The following is a 14874-nucleotide window of genomic DNA, read 5'->3' as shown; positions in this document are numbered from 1 at the left end:
ATTATATATTGCTGGAAAGCTCTAGATGTCTACTTTTCAACGCCGTTGAGAGTGCGCCAATTGGAATTCTGTAGCTCATGAAAATCCATTTCGAGTGCAGGAAGGTCAGAATCCAACATCATCAGCAGTCCTTTTGTCAGCCTTTTTCAGAGTTTTGCTCAAGTCCCTCAATTTCAGCCAGAAATTACCTGAAATCACAGAAAAACACACAAACTCATAGTAAAGTCCAGAAATGTGAATTTAACATAAAAACTAATGAAAACATCCCTAAAAGTAGCTTGAACTTACTAAAAACTACCTAAAAACAATGCCAAAAAGCGTATAAATTATCCGCTCATCACAAACCCTGTGTAAAGTAGCTGAGCAACACTATCTTGTCAATCATATGATGGGGGCATGTGTCTCGAAGATTATTGAAGCGTTCCAAGTATTCATAGAGGGTCTCAGATTCATCCTGAACAATCATAGACATGTCCTTCCTCAGCTTATCGGCAACTTTAGCTGGAAAGAATTTATCCAGAAACTATTTCCTAAGTGTATCCCAGTTAGAAACAGTTGTTCCGGGTTGAGTGTAGTACCACTCTCTTGCCTTTTCCTCCAGAGAAAATGGGAAGGCTTTCAACAGAATTGAGATTTCATCAGTGCCATTATGCTTAACAGTAGAACAAGCAGTCTGGAAATCCCTAAGATGCTTGATAGGCTCTTGAGCAGGTTAGCCATGAAACTTGGGCATCAAGTTGAGTACTGAAGACTTTATTTCAAAATCTACAGCTACTGCTGAGTGGTGTGCCTAGAATGGTTGGAGCGTAAAATCAGGGGCTCCTTCCTCCTAGATAGTGACTCTTCTGGGTGCTGCCATGTCACCTGCACATAAATGAACTGAATCACTAGAGAGGGAGCTTGTTTCTTCCTTAGATGATGGTTCAGGTTCGTCCTCAAAGAGGAGTCACCGACGCCGAGCTTGCCTTATACGTGAAAGAGTTCTTTCAATTTCAGGGTCAAATGCTGGCAAGCTTTGATCGGGAAGGGAATGCGTCATTTAACAAAAGAAACGTACAGCTCATAGTGACAGAATGAAAATAAAAATTGCAAATAAAATAAATACCAATCAATAAATTAGCACACTGTTGCAACTCCCCGGCAATGGCGCCAAAAATTGACGTGGCCGAAATTGGCGAGTTAAGAATTTATTAATAAGGACACGTTGCAAGTACAGTCTTTTACCAGCCGAAAATCCGCTTATCAATTTAAAAAGGGGTTGTCACAATATTGAAAATTAAAATATTGGGAGTATGAATCCCAGGTCGTCTCCCAACGAGTTGCAAGGAGATGTGCTATTTCATCAATCAGGTGTTTTCAAAAATGGTTGAGTTGATAAACAGAGATTTAAATTGGAGAATTTAATTAATTTTAAATAAAAGCCTTGACTGGGGATAGATTAGTTGGAAGCCCTATTCTTGTTAAAATACTCTCAAGATTAATTGATAATTGGAAGTTACTCTGCTTAGTTAACCCTTACTAGGTAAAGGAAAGTCAAGCAAGTTGAAAATCGGTTTCTAGTCATAAGTCCTAATCCTCTCCCTTGGGAAGGACTAGAGTTAATTATTAGAGGGTGATTCAACAATAAACCCAATTATAATTTCTCTCTTGAGTAGTTCAACTCAAGGGTTCCTTTCAATCATCCCCAATCAAGTCATGAAACTACTCACTCATCATAATTATAAAATTCACAGAATTAATGGTGAAAATAAAAGAAGACATGATAAATAATAATAAAAGGATTAATTGAAAATAAAAATAGTCTATATTAATAACTTGTAAAATAAGCCAAAGTCAACTCTAGAGGGATTAAGAATATGGAAGAGTAAATATAAAAAGTAAATAACAAAATAAGATGACTAGTACCAGAGGTAGACTCTTCTCAAAAGTTAAAGCCAAAATCTTCCAATGCTAATTATGAATGCTCAAGTGAGTGAAAAATCTAGGGGAGGAGTAAATCCAGATCTAAAACTAAAAATTGTGCAGAATGAATTGTTGTCCCTCGTTTCTGCATGTTTCCTGACTCTAGTCTGTAATTTCAGGCCAAAAACTGGGTTGAAATCCGGCCCAGAAACTCTGCTAGAGACTTTTGAAATTCTGCAGATCGCGCACGTCACGCGAACGCGTCGTTCGGCATTTTTCTTTTCCATGCGGGCGCGTCGTCCATGCCTCTGCGTCGCTTTTGCTTTTCCAATCCGCGCGTCCGTGTCACTCATGCAGCCGCGTCACTACGAATTCCTTTCTTCCGCGCGGTCGCGTCGCTGACGCGTACGCGTCACTTCTCACTGGTCATCTCTTGAATTTGTATTCCTTCCATTTTGCAAGCTTCCTTCCCAATCTCTCACTCATTCATGCCCTATAAAGCCTGAAACACTTAACACACAGATCACAGCATCGAATGGAATAAAGGGAAATTAAAATACCTAATTAAAGGGTCTCTAGGAAGTGAGTTTTCAATCACGTAATAATTTTAGGAAGGAAATATAAATGCATGCTAATTATATGAATAAGTGGGTAAAGACCATGATAAAACCACACAATTAAACACATTGTAAACCATAAAATAGTGGTTTCTCAGTGGCCCCAACAATGCTCTGAACATCAGTGAAGCTCCATGAGAGCTCACTGTCAAGCTATTGACATTAAAGAAGCACTTATTGGGAGGTAACCCAATTTTATTTTTTCTATGTTATTTTCTTTTTTTAGGTTGATGATCATATGAAGTCACAAAAACAACTACAAAATTATAGAAAAATCAAAAACAGCATTAAAAACAGCACACCCTGGAGAAGAAACTTACTGGCGTTTAAACGCAGTAAAGGTAGCAGAATGGGCGTTTAACGCCAGTCTGGCACCATTCTGGGTGTTAAACACCAGAAAGAAGCACCAAACTAGCGTTAAATGCCAGAAAGAAGCAACAAGCTGGCGTTAAACGCCAGAAACAGGTTGTAGCTTGGCGTTTAACGCCAGGAAAGGAATAAAAGCTGGCGTTTAATGCTAGAAACAAGCAGCAGTCTGGCGTTAAATGTCAGGATTGCACACTAAGGGCGTTTACACGCCTAATTGGAGCAGGGACGAGAAATGCTTGACCCCTCAGGATCTGTGGACCCCACAGGATCCCCACCTACCCCACTTCTCTCTCTACCCCTCACACATCTCTATAACACTATACCCAAAACACCACTCACCTATCAAATCCTATTCTCTTCCCTATATTCTCTTTACCAATCACCTCCATCCCTCTTTCCCAAATACCCCACCTACCTCACTTTCAAATTCAAACACTTTTCACCCCCCCAAACCCACCCAATTCCATTCGGCTAATCTCCCTCTCTTTCCCTATAAATACACCTCTTCACTCCTTCATTTTCACACTTCACAACCACTCTCCTATCCCTTGGCCGAACCTATCTCTCCCTCTATCTCCTCCATTTTTCTTCTTCTTCCCCTTCTTTGTTTCTTCTTTTGCTCGAGGACGAGCAAACCTTTTAAGTTTGGTGTGGTAAAAGCGTTGCTTTTTATTTTTCCATAACCATTTATGGCACCTAAGGCCGGAGAAACCTCTAGAAAGAGGAAAGGGAAGACAAAAGCTTCCACCTCCGAGTCATGGAAGATGGAGAGATTCATCTCAAAGGTCCATCAAGACCACTTCTATGAAGTTGTGGCCAAGAAAAAGGTGATCCCTATGCAATTGAGCTGGAATTATCATAGAGGAAGACATCCTCATTGAAGAGGACAAGCCTATCACCGAAAAGAAGATGGGGCAAACAAGAGAGCCCACTCATGGACCTCAACAAGAGCATGAGGAATTCCCTCATCAAGAAATCCCTGAGATGCCTCAACGGATACATTTTCCTCCACAGAACTATTGGGAGCAACAAAGGCAAGGAAGAGACGTTGAGGAGCTCAAGCACTCCATAGGATCTTCAAAAGGAAGAACTAGCCGCCATCACTAAGGTGGACCCGTTCTTTAATTTCCTTGTTCTTATTTTTTCTGTTTTTTTAATTTGATGCTTTATGTTTGTCTATGTTTGTGTCTTTACTACATGATCATTAGTGTCTAGTGTCTATGTCTTAAAGCTATGAATAATTCCATGAATCATTCACCTCTCTTAAATGAAAAATGTGCTTAATTACAAAAGAACAAGAAGTACTTGGATTTCAGATTTTATCCTGAAATTAGTTTAATCATTTTGATGTGGTGGCAATACTTTCTGTTTTTCTGAATGAATGCTTGAACAGTGCATATTTTTTATAGTGAAGTTTATGAATGTTAAAATTTTTGGCTCTTGAAAGAATGATGAACAAAGAGAAATGTTATTGAAAATCTGAAAAATCATGAAATTGATTCTTGAAGCAAGAAAAAGCAGTGAATAAGAAAGCTTGTGAAAAAAAAGTGGCAAAAATTAAAAGAAAAAGAAAGAAAAAGAAAAAGCAAGCAGAAAAAGCCAATAGCCCTTAAAACCAAAAGGCAACGGTAAAAAGGATCCAAGGCTTTGAGCATTAATGGATAGGAGGGCCCAAGGAAATAAAATCCAGGCCTAAGTGGCTAAATCAAGCTGTCCTTAACCATGTGCTTGTGTCATGAAGGTCCAAGTGAAAAGCTTAAGACTAAGTGGGTAAAGTCGTGATTCAAAGCAAAAAGAGTGTGCTTAAGAACTCTGGACACCTCTAACTGTGGACTTTAGCAAAGCTGAGTCACACTCTGAAAAGGTTCACCCAGTTATGTGACTGTGGCATTTATGTATCCGGTGGTAATACTGGAAAACAAAGTGCTTAGGGCCACGGCCAAGACTCATAAAGTAGCTATGTTCAAGAATCAACATATTGAACTAGGAGAATCAATAACACTCTCTTCTTTTTATCCTATTTTGTTTTTAGTTGCTTGGGGACAAGCAACAATTTAACTTTGGTGTTGTGATGAGCGGATAATTTATACGCTTTTTGGCATTGTTTTTAGGTAATTTTTAGTAGGATCTAGCTACTTTTAGGGATGTTTTTATTAGTTTTTATGCAAAATTCATATTTCTGGACTTTACTATGAGTTTGTGTGTTTTTCTGTGATTTCAGGTATTTTCTGGCTGAAATTGAGGGACCTGAGCAAAACTCTGATAGAAGGCTGACAAAGGACTGCTGATGCTGTTAGATTCTGACCTCCCTGCACTCGAAATGAATTATCTGGAGCTACCAAATTCCAAATGGCGCGCTCTCAAAGGCGTTGGAAAGTAGACATCCAGAGCTTTCCAGCAATATATAATAGTCCATACTTTATTCGGAAACTTGCGTTCAACGCCAGTTCCATGTTGCATTCTGGAGTCAAACGCCAGAAACATGTCATAAACCAGAGTTAAACGCCAAAAACACGTTACAACTTGGCGTTTAACTCAAAGAGAAGCTTCTGCACGTATAAAGCTCAAGCTCAGCCCAAGCACACACCAAGTGGGCCCCGGAAGTGGATTTCTGCATTAATTACTTATTTCTGTAAACCCTAGTAGCTAGTCAAGTATAAATAGGATATTTTACTATTGTATTAGACATCTTGGTTTTTGTCTTTTATCTTAGCATCCATCTTTGGACGTTTAGTTCTTAGACTTTGGGGGCTGGCCATTCGGCCATGCCTGAACCTTGATCACTTATGTATTTTCAACGGTGGAGTTTCTACACACTATAGATTAAGGTATGGAGCTCTGTTGTACCTCGAGTTTTAATGCAAAGTACTACAGTTTTCCATTCAATTTGGCTTATTATTACTCTAAGATATTTGTTGCACTTCAACATGATGAATGTGATGATCCATGACACTCATCATCATTCTCACCTATGAACGCATGACTGACAACCACTTCCGTTCTACCTTAGAACGAGCGAGTATCTCTTGGATTCCCTAACCAGAATCTTCGTGGTTTAAGCTAGAACCCTTTGGCAGCCATTCTTGAGAATCTGAAAAGTATAAAACTTGTCTGTGGTATTCCGAGTAGGATTCATGGATTGAATGACTGTGACGAGCTTCAAACTCACGATTGTTGGGCGTGATGACAAACGCAAAAGATTCAATGGATTCTATTCCGACATGATCGAGAACCGACAGATGATTAGCCGTGCTGTGACAGAGCATTTGGACCATTTTCACTGAGAGGATGGGATGTAGCCATTGACAACGGTGTTGCCCTACATACAGCTTGCCATGGAAAAGAGTAAGAGGAATTGGAAAAAAGCAGTAGGAAAGCAGAGATTCAGAAGGAACACAGTATCTTCATACACAATTCCCACCAATGATTTACATAAGTACTTCTATCTTTATTTTCTGTTTATTTATTATTATTTTTCAAAAACCATTATAACCATTGGAATCTACCTAACTGAGATTTATAAGGTGACCATAGCTTGCTTCATACCAACAATCTCTGTGGGATCGACCCTTACTCACGTAAGGTTTATTACTTGGACGACCCATTGCACTTGCTGGTTAGTTGTGCGACGTTGTGACAAAGTGTGATTCGTGTTTGAGAGCTCCAAGTCTATTGGCGCCATTATTGATGATCACAATTTCGTGCACCAAGTTTTTTGGTAAAAGCATAGCTTTTTTTGTTTTTCCATAACAACTTATGGCACCTAAGGCCGGAGAAATCTCTAGAAAAGGGAAAGGGAAGACAAAAGCTTCCACCTCTGAGTCATGGGAGATGGAGAGATTCATCTCAAAAGCCCATCAAGACCACATCTATGAAGTTGTGGCCAAGAAGAAGGTAATCCCCGAGGTCCCTTTCAAGTTCAAGAAAAATGAGTATCCGGAGATCCGACATGAGATCCAAAGAAGAGGTTGGGAAGTTCTGACCAACCCCATTCAACAAGTCAGAATCTTAATGGTTCAAGAGTTCTATGCCAATGCATGGATCACTAGGAACCATGATCAAAGTATGAACCTGAATCCAAAGAATTATCTTACAATGGTTCGGGGGAAATACTTAGATTTCAGTCCGAAAAATGTGAGGTTGGCATTCAACTTGCCTATGATGCAAGAAGACGCACGCCCCTACACTAGAAGGGTCAACTTTGATCAAAGGTTGGACCAAGTCCATATGGGCATATGTGTGGAAGGAGCTCAATGGAAAAGAGACTCAAAAGGCAAGCCAGTTCAACTGAGAAGACTAGACCTAAAGCCTGTGGCTAGAGGATGGTTGGAGTTCATCCAACGCTCCATCATCCCCACTAGCAACCGATCCGAAGTTACTGTGGATCGGGCCATCATGACCCATAGCATCATGATTGCAGAGGAAGTAGAAGTTCATGAAGTCATCTCTCTTGAATTCTACAAAATAGCAGAAAAGCCCTCTACCTTGGCAAGGCTAGCTTTTCCTCATCTCATCTGCCATCTATGCTACTCAGCTGGAATTATCATAGAAGGAGACATCCTCATTGAAGAGGACAAGCCCATCACTAAGAAGAGGATGGAGCAAACAAGAGAGCCCATTCATGGATCTCAAGAGACATATGAGGAAGCTCATCAAGTTCCTTAACCAGAATCTTCGTGGTATAAGCTAGAATTGTTGGTGGCCATTCTTGAGAATCCGGAAAGTCTAAACCTTGTCTGTGGTATTCCGAGTAGAATTTAGGGATTGAATGACTATGACAAGCTTCAAACTCGCGATTGTTCGGCGTAGTGACAGACGCAAAAGAATCAATGGATTCTATTCCGACATGATCGAGAACCGACAGATGATTAGCCGTGCTGTGACAAGAGCATTTGGACCATTTTCACTGAGAGGATGGGAAGTAGCCATTAACAACGGTGATGCCCTATATACAGCTTGCCATGGAAAGGAGTAAGAAGGATTGGATGAAAGCAGTAGGAAAGCAGAGATTCAGAAGGAACACAGCATCTCCATACACTTATCTGAAATTCCTACCAATGATTTACATAAGTATCTCTTTCATCTATTTTATGCTTTATTTATCATAATTTTCGAAAACCATTATAACCATTTGAATTAGCCTGACTGAGATTTACAAGATGACCATAGCTTGCTTCATACCAATAATCTCCATGGGATCAACCCTTACTCACGTAATTTATTACTTGGACGACCCAGTGCACTTGCTGGTTAGTTGTGCAAAGTTGTGAAGAATGTGAGTGAACCATAGTAGTGTGCACCAAGTTTTTTGAGCCATTGCTAAGAATTGTTCAAGTTATGAAAAAGAGTAAATCACAATTTTTCCTATCAAATTTTTGGCGCCGTTGCCGGGGATTGTTTGAGTTTGGACAACTCACGGTTCATCTTGTTGCTCAGATTAGGTAATTTTCCTTTATTTTGTTTTCAAAAAGTTTTCAAAAATTTTTTCTTTGTTTTCGTTTTTCTAAAAATAATTTTCGAAAAAAAATACAATAAACATTATAAAATCATAAAATCAAAAATATTTTTTGTGTTTCCTTTTTAGTCTAGTGTCAATTTTTAAGTTTGGTGTCAATTGCATGTTTTACAAACTTTTTCATTTTTCAAAAATTCATGCATGTGTTCTTCATGATCTTCAAGTTGTTCTTGACAAGTCTCCTTGTTTGATCTTCATATTTTCTTGTTTTCTGCCTTTTGTTGTTTTTCATATGCATTTTTGCATTCATAGTGTCTAAACATGAAAAATTTCTAAGTTTGGTGTCTTGCATGTTTTTCTTTTCTTGAAAATTTTACAAAAACAAGTCTTGATGTTCACCATGATCTTCAAAGTGTTCTTGGTGTTCATCTTGACATTCAAAGTGTTCTTGCATGCATTGTGTTTTGATCTTAATTTTTCATGTCTTGTGTCAATCTTGCTGTATACAAAAAAAAGAGAGAAAAACACAAATATGACATCTTTTCCTTTTTCTCTCTCATCATTAAAAATTGAAAAATCAAAAAATATCTTTTCCTTGTTTTACTCAAAAATTCGAAATCTTTGGGTTGACTTAGTCAAAAAAATTTTAAAATAAGTTGTTTCTTGTTAGTAAAGTCAAGATTTCAATTTTTAAAAATCCTATCTTTTCAAAATCTTTTTCATTTTTTTATTATTTTCGAAATTTTTAAAATTTGATTTTTAAAATATTTTTCTTATTTTTATTTCATAATTTTCGAAAACTTTACTAACAATTAATGTGATTGATTCAAAAATTTGAAGTTTGTTACTTTCTTGTTAAGAAAGGTTCTATCTTTAAATTCTAGAATCATATCTTTTAGTTTCTTGTTAGTCAAGTAATCAAGTTTTAATTTTAAAAATCAAATCTTTTTAATTTTCTTTTCAAATCTTTTTCAAAATATCTTTTCAATCATATCTTTTTAATCATATCTTTTTCAAATCATATCTTTTTCAAAATCTTTTCTAACTTCTTATCTTTTCAAAATTGATTTTCAAATATTTCTCAACTAACTAATTAACTTTTTGTTTGTTTCTTATCTTTTTCAAAACCACCTAACCACCTTTCTCTCTCTAATTTTCGAAAATCATCTCCCTCTTTTTCAAAATTCTTTTTAATTAACTAATTGTTTCAAATTTTAATTTTAATTTTATTTCTTCTCTTAATTTTCGAAAATCACTAACCTTTTTTCAAAAACAATTTTTGAAAACTTTCTCTCTCTCATCTCTTTCTATTTTTTTATTCATTTACTAACACTTCTCTTCATGTCAAAAATTCGAACCCTCTTCTCTCTTCTGTGTTCGAATATTTCTTCTTCTTCCTCTATTCTCCTCTTTTTCTACTCACATAAAGGATTCCTCTTCTCTCTTTGTTTTCTTCTCTTTCATATGAGCAGGAACAAGGAAAAAGGCATTCTTGTTGAAGCTGGTCCTGAACCTGAAAGGACCTTGAAAAGGAAGCTAAGAGCAGCTAAAGCACAGTACTCTGAAGAGGACCTAACTGAAATTTTTGAACAGGAAAAGAATATGGCAGCCGAACCCAACAACAACAATGCAAGGAAGATGCTTGGTGACTTTACTGCACCAAATTCCAACTTACATGGAAGAAGCATCTCAATCTCTGCCATTAGAGCAAACAACTTTGAGCTAAAGCCTCAGTTAGTTTCTCTGATGCAACAGAACTGCAAGTTTCATAGACTTCCATCAGAATATCCTTTTCAGTTCTTAATTGAATTCTTACAGATCTGTGATACTGTTAAGACCAATGGGGTTGATCCCGAGGTCTACAGACTTATGCTTTTTCCATTTGCTGTAAGATACAGAGCTAGAGTATGGTTAGACTCTCAACCTAAAGATAGCCTGGACTCTTGGGATAAGCTGGCCACGGCCTTCTTGGCCAAGTTCTTTCCTCCTTAAAAGCTGAGCAAGCTTAGAGTAGATGTTCAGACCTTCAAACAAAAAGATGGTGAATCCCTCTATGAAGCTTGGGAAAGATACAAGCAGTTGACCAAAAAGTGTCCTTCCGGCATACTCTCAGAGTGGACCATTTTAGATATATTCTATTATGGTCTATATGAGTTCTCTAAGATGTCACTGGACCATTCTGCAGGTGGATCCATTCACCTAAAGAAAACGCTTGCAGAAGCTCAAGAACTTATTGACATGGTTGCAAATAACCAATTCATGTACACTTCTGAGAGGAATCCTGTGAGTAATGGGACGCCTCAGAGGAAGGGAGTTCTTGAAATTGATGCTCTGAATGCCATATTGGCTCAGAACAAAATGTTGACTCAGCAAGTCAACATGATTTCTCAAAGTCTGAATGGATTGCAAAATGCATCCAACAGTACTAAAGAGGCATCTTCTGAAGAAGAAGCTTATGATCCTGAGAACCCTACAATGGCAGAGGTGAATTACATGGGTGAACCCTATGGGAACACCTATAATTTCTCATGGAGAAATCATTCGAATTTCACATGGAAGGATCAACAAAAGCCCTAACTAGGCTTTAATAATGGTGGAAGAAACAGGTTTAGCAACAGCAAGCCTTTTCCATTATCTTCTCAGCAATAGACAGAGAATTCTGAGCAGATCCCCTCTAGCTTAGCAAACATAGTCTCTGATCTATCTAAGGCCACTTTAAATTTCATGAGTGAAACAAGGTCCTCCATTAGAAATTTGGAGGCACAAGTGGATCAGCTGAGTAAGAAAATCACTGAAACTCCTCCTAGTACTCTCCCAAGCAATACAGAAGAGAATCTAAAAAGAGAATGCAAGGCCATTGATATTATCAAAATGGCCGAATCCAAGGAGGAAGTGAAGGACGTGAATCCCAGTGAGGAAGACCTCCGAGGACGTCCTCTGAACAAAAAGGAGTTCCAAACTGAGGAACCTAAGGAATCTGAGGCTCACCTAGAGACCATAGAGATTCTATTGAACCTCCTTTTACCATTCATGAGCTCTGAGAACTATTCTTCCTCTGAAGAGGATGAAGATGTAACTGAAGAGCAAGTGCTCAATATCTAGGAGCCATCATGAAGCTGAATGCTAAGTTGTTTGGTAATGAGACTTGGAAAAGTGAACCTCCCTTGCTCATTAGTAAACTAGATACATGGGTTCAGCAAACTCTACCTCAAAAGAAACAAGATCCTGGTAAATTCTTAATATCCTGTACCATAGGCACCATGACCTTTGAGAAGGCTCTATGTGACCTAGGGTCAGGTATAAATCTTATGCCACTCTCTGTAAGGGAGAAAGTGGGGATCTTTGAGGTACAAGCTGCAAGAATCTCATTAGAGATGGCAGACAAGTCAATAAAACAAGCTTATGGATTGGTAGAGGACGTGTTGGTAAAGGTTAAAGGCCTTTACATCCCTGCTGATTTCATAATCTTAGACACTGGGAAGGATGAGAATGAATCCATCATTCTTGGAAGACCCTTCTTAGCCACAGCAGGAGCTGTGATTGATGTTGACAGAGGAGAGCTAATCCTTCAATTGAATGGGGACTACCTTGTGTTTAAAGTTCAAGGATCTTCCTTTGCAACCATGGAAAAGAGGCACGATAAGCTTCTCTCAATACAGAGTCAAACAAAGCCCCCACAGTCAAACTCTAAGTTTGGTGTTGGGAGGCCACAACCAAACTCTAAGTTTGGTGTTGAACCTCCACATTTAAATTCTAAGTTTGATGTTGGGAGGTCCCAACAATGCTCTGATGATCTACGAAGCTCCATGAGAGCTCACTGTCAAGTTATTGACATTAAAGAAGTGCTTATTGGGAGGCAACCCAATTTTTATTTATCTCTATTTCTATTATTCTTTTATGTTTTATTAGGTTTATGATCATGTGGAGTCACAAAACAATTGCTAAAATTAAAAACAGAATCAAAAACAGCAGAAGAAATAGCACACCCTGGAGGAAGAGCTTAAACGCCAGTAAGGAGCATCTGGCTGGCGTTCAATGCCAGAACAGAGCATGCATCTGGCGTTGAATGCCAGAAACAAGTAGCAATCTGGCGTTTAAATGCCAGGATTACACCCTGAGGAAAGCTGGCGTTTAACGCCAGCAACAAGCATCAGGCTGGCGTTAAACGCCAAAAACATGCTACATTTGTGCGTTTAACGCCAGAAACAAGCTTCAGTCTGGCGTTAAACGCCAGGATTGCAGGCAGAGGGCATTTTATACGCCTTATTTGTGCAGGGATGATTCATCCTTGACACCTCAGGATCTGTGGACCCCACAAGATTCCCACCTACCTCAACTCACCTTTTCTCTTCTTCACACAATCCAATAACACTCTTCCCCAAACACCCTTCACCAATCACCTCAATCTCTCTTTCCCATCACCTCTTCACCACTCACATCCATCCACTCTTCTCCATAAACCCCATCTACCTTCAAATTCAAAATCTCTTTCCCACCCAAACCCACCCTAAATGACCGAACCCCATTCCCTCTCCCTCCACTATATAAACCCCTCTATCCTTCTTCATTTTCACACAACACAACCCTCTCTTCTCCCACTTGACCGAACCAACACGTCTCTCCCTCTCCTCCATATCTTCTTCTTCTATTCTTTCTCTTCTTTTGCTTGAGGACGAGCAACATTCTAAGTTTGGTGTGGTAAAAGCATAGCTTTTTTGTTTTTCCATAACCATCGATGGCACCTAAGGCCGGAGAAACCTCTAGAAAGAGGAAAGGGAAAACAAAAGCTTCCATCTCTGAGTCATGGGAGATGGAGAGATTCATCTCAAAAGCCCATCAAGACTACTTCTATGAAGTTGTGGCCAAGAAGAAGGTGATCCCTGAGGTCCCTTTCATGCTCAAGAAAATGAGTATCCGGAGATCCGACATGAGATCCAAAGAAGAGGTTGGGAAGTCCTTACCAACCTCATTCAACAAGTCAGAATCTTAATGGTTCAAGAGTTCTATGCCAATGCATGGATCACTAGGAACCATAATCAAAGCATGAACCCGAACCCAAAGAATTATCTTACAATGGTTTGGGGGAAATGCTTAGATTTCAGTCTGGAGAATGTAAGGTTGGCATTCAACTTGCCTGTGATGCAAGAAGATGCACGCCCCTACACTAGAAGGGTCAAATTGATCAAAGGTTGGACCAAGTCCTCATGGACATATGTGTGGAAGGAGCTCAATGGAAAAGAAGCTCAAAAGGCAAGCCGGTTTAATTAAGAAGACTGGACCTTAAGCCTGTGGCTAGAGGATGGTTGGAGTTCATCCAACGCTCCATCATTCCTACTAGCAACCGATCCGAAGTAACTGTGGATCGGGCCATCGTGATCCATAGCATCATGATTGGAGAGAAAGTAGAAGTTCATGAAGTCATCTCTCTAGAACTCTACAAAGTAGCCGAAAAGCCCTCCACCTTGGCAAAGCTAGGTTTTCCTCATCTCATTTGCCATCTGTGCTACTCAACTGGAGTTGTCATAGAAGGAGACATCCTTATTGAAGAAGACAAGCCCATCACTAAGAAGAGGATGGAGCAAACAAGAGAGGCCATCCATGGATCTCAAGAGAAGAATGAGGAAGCTCATCATCAAGAAATCCCTGAGATACCTCAAGGGATGCGTTTTCCTCCAAACAACTATTGGAAACAACTCAACACTTCTCTAGAAGGATTGAGTCATGATATGAACCAATTAAGGGTGGACCACCAAGAGCACTCCATCATTCACAATGAGATTAGAGAAGATCAAAGAGCTATGAGGGAGGAGCAACAAAGGCAAGAAAGAGACATAGAGGAGCTCAAGAATGCCATTGGTCCTTCAAGGAGAAGGCACCACCATCACTAAGGTGGACTCATTCCTTAACATCCTTGTGCTTATTTCTCTGTTTTTCGGTTTTTAAACTTCATGTTTGTCTATGTTTGTGTCTTTGTTACATGATCATTAGTGTCTAGTGTCTATGTCTCAAGGCTATGAATAATTCCATGAATCCTTCACCTTTCTTAAATGAAAAATGTTTCTAATACAAAAGAACAAGAAGTACATGAGTTTCGAATTCATCCTTGAAATTAGTTTAATTATATTGATGTGGTGACAATACTTTTTGTTTTCTGAATGAATGCTTGAACAGTGCATATTTTTTATCTTGTTGTTTATGAATGTTAAAATTTTTGGCTCTTGAAAGAATGATGAAAAAGAGAAATGTTGTTGATGATCTGAAAAATCATAAAATTGATTCTTGAAGCAAGAAAAAGCAGTGAAAAATAAAAAACTTACAAAAAAAAGTGGCAAAAAAATATAAAAGAAAAAGAAAAAGCAAGCAGAAAAAGCCAATAGCCCTTAAAACCAAAAGGCAAGGGTAAAAAGGATCCAAGGCTTTGAGCATCATTGGATAGGAGGTCCCAAGGAAATAAAATCCAAGCCTAAGTGGCTAAATCAAGCTGTCCCTAACCATGTGCTTGTGGCATGCAGGTCCAAGTGAAAAGCTTGA

General features: G+C 38.8%; 2 non-coding genes across 2 annotated transcripts; one reads left to right on the top strand and one right to left on the bottom strand.

The window, feature by feature from the left end:
• Nucleotides 1–379: 379 nt before the first annotated feature.
• LOC112704855 (small nucleolar RNA R71) lies at nt 380–487 on the top strand. The gene has a single exon (XR_003155456.1). It is a non-coding gene; the product is annotated as a small nucleolar RNA R71 (small nucleolar RNA).
• Nucleotides 488–10344: 9857 nt separating this feature from the next.
• On the bottom strand, nt 10345–10448 carry LOC112704361 (small nucleolar RNA R71). Its single transcript, XR_003154989.1, has one exon. It is a non-coding gene; the product is annotated as a small nucleolar RNA R71 (small nucleolar RNA).
• Between the last annotated feature and the right edge of the window lie 4426 nt (nt 10449–14874).

Source organism: Arachis hypogaea, chromosome 7, assembly GCF_003086295.3.
Source record: "Arachis hypogaea cultivar Tifrunner chromosome 7, arahy.Tifrunner.gnm2.J5K5, whole genome shotgun sequence".
In the NCBI taxonomy this organism is placed as follows: domain Eukaryota; kingdom Viridiplantae; phylum Streptophyta; class Magnoliopsida; order Fabales; family Fabaceae; genus Arachis; species Arachis hypogaea.
The sequence above is the reverse complement of the archived record's forward strand: the minus strand, read 5'-3'. Positions and strand labels throughout refer to the sequence as shown.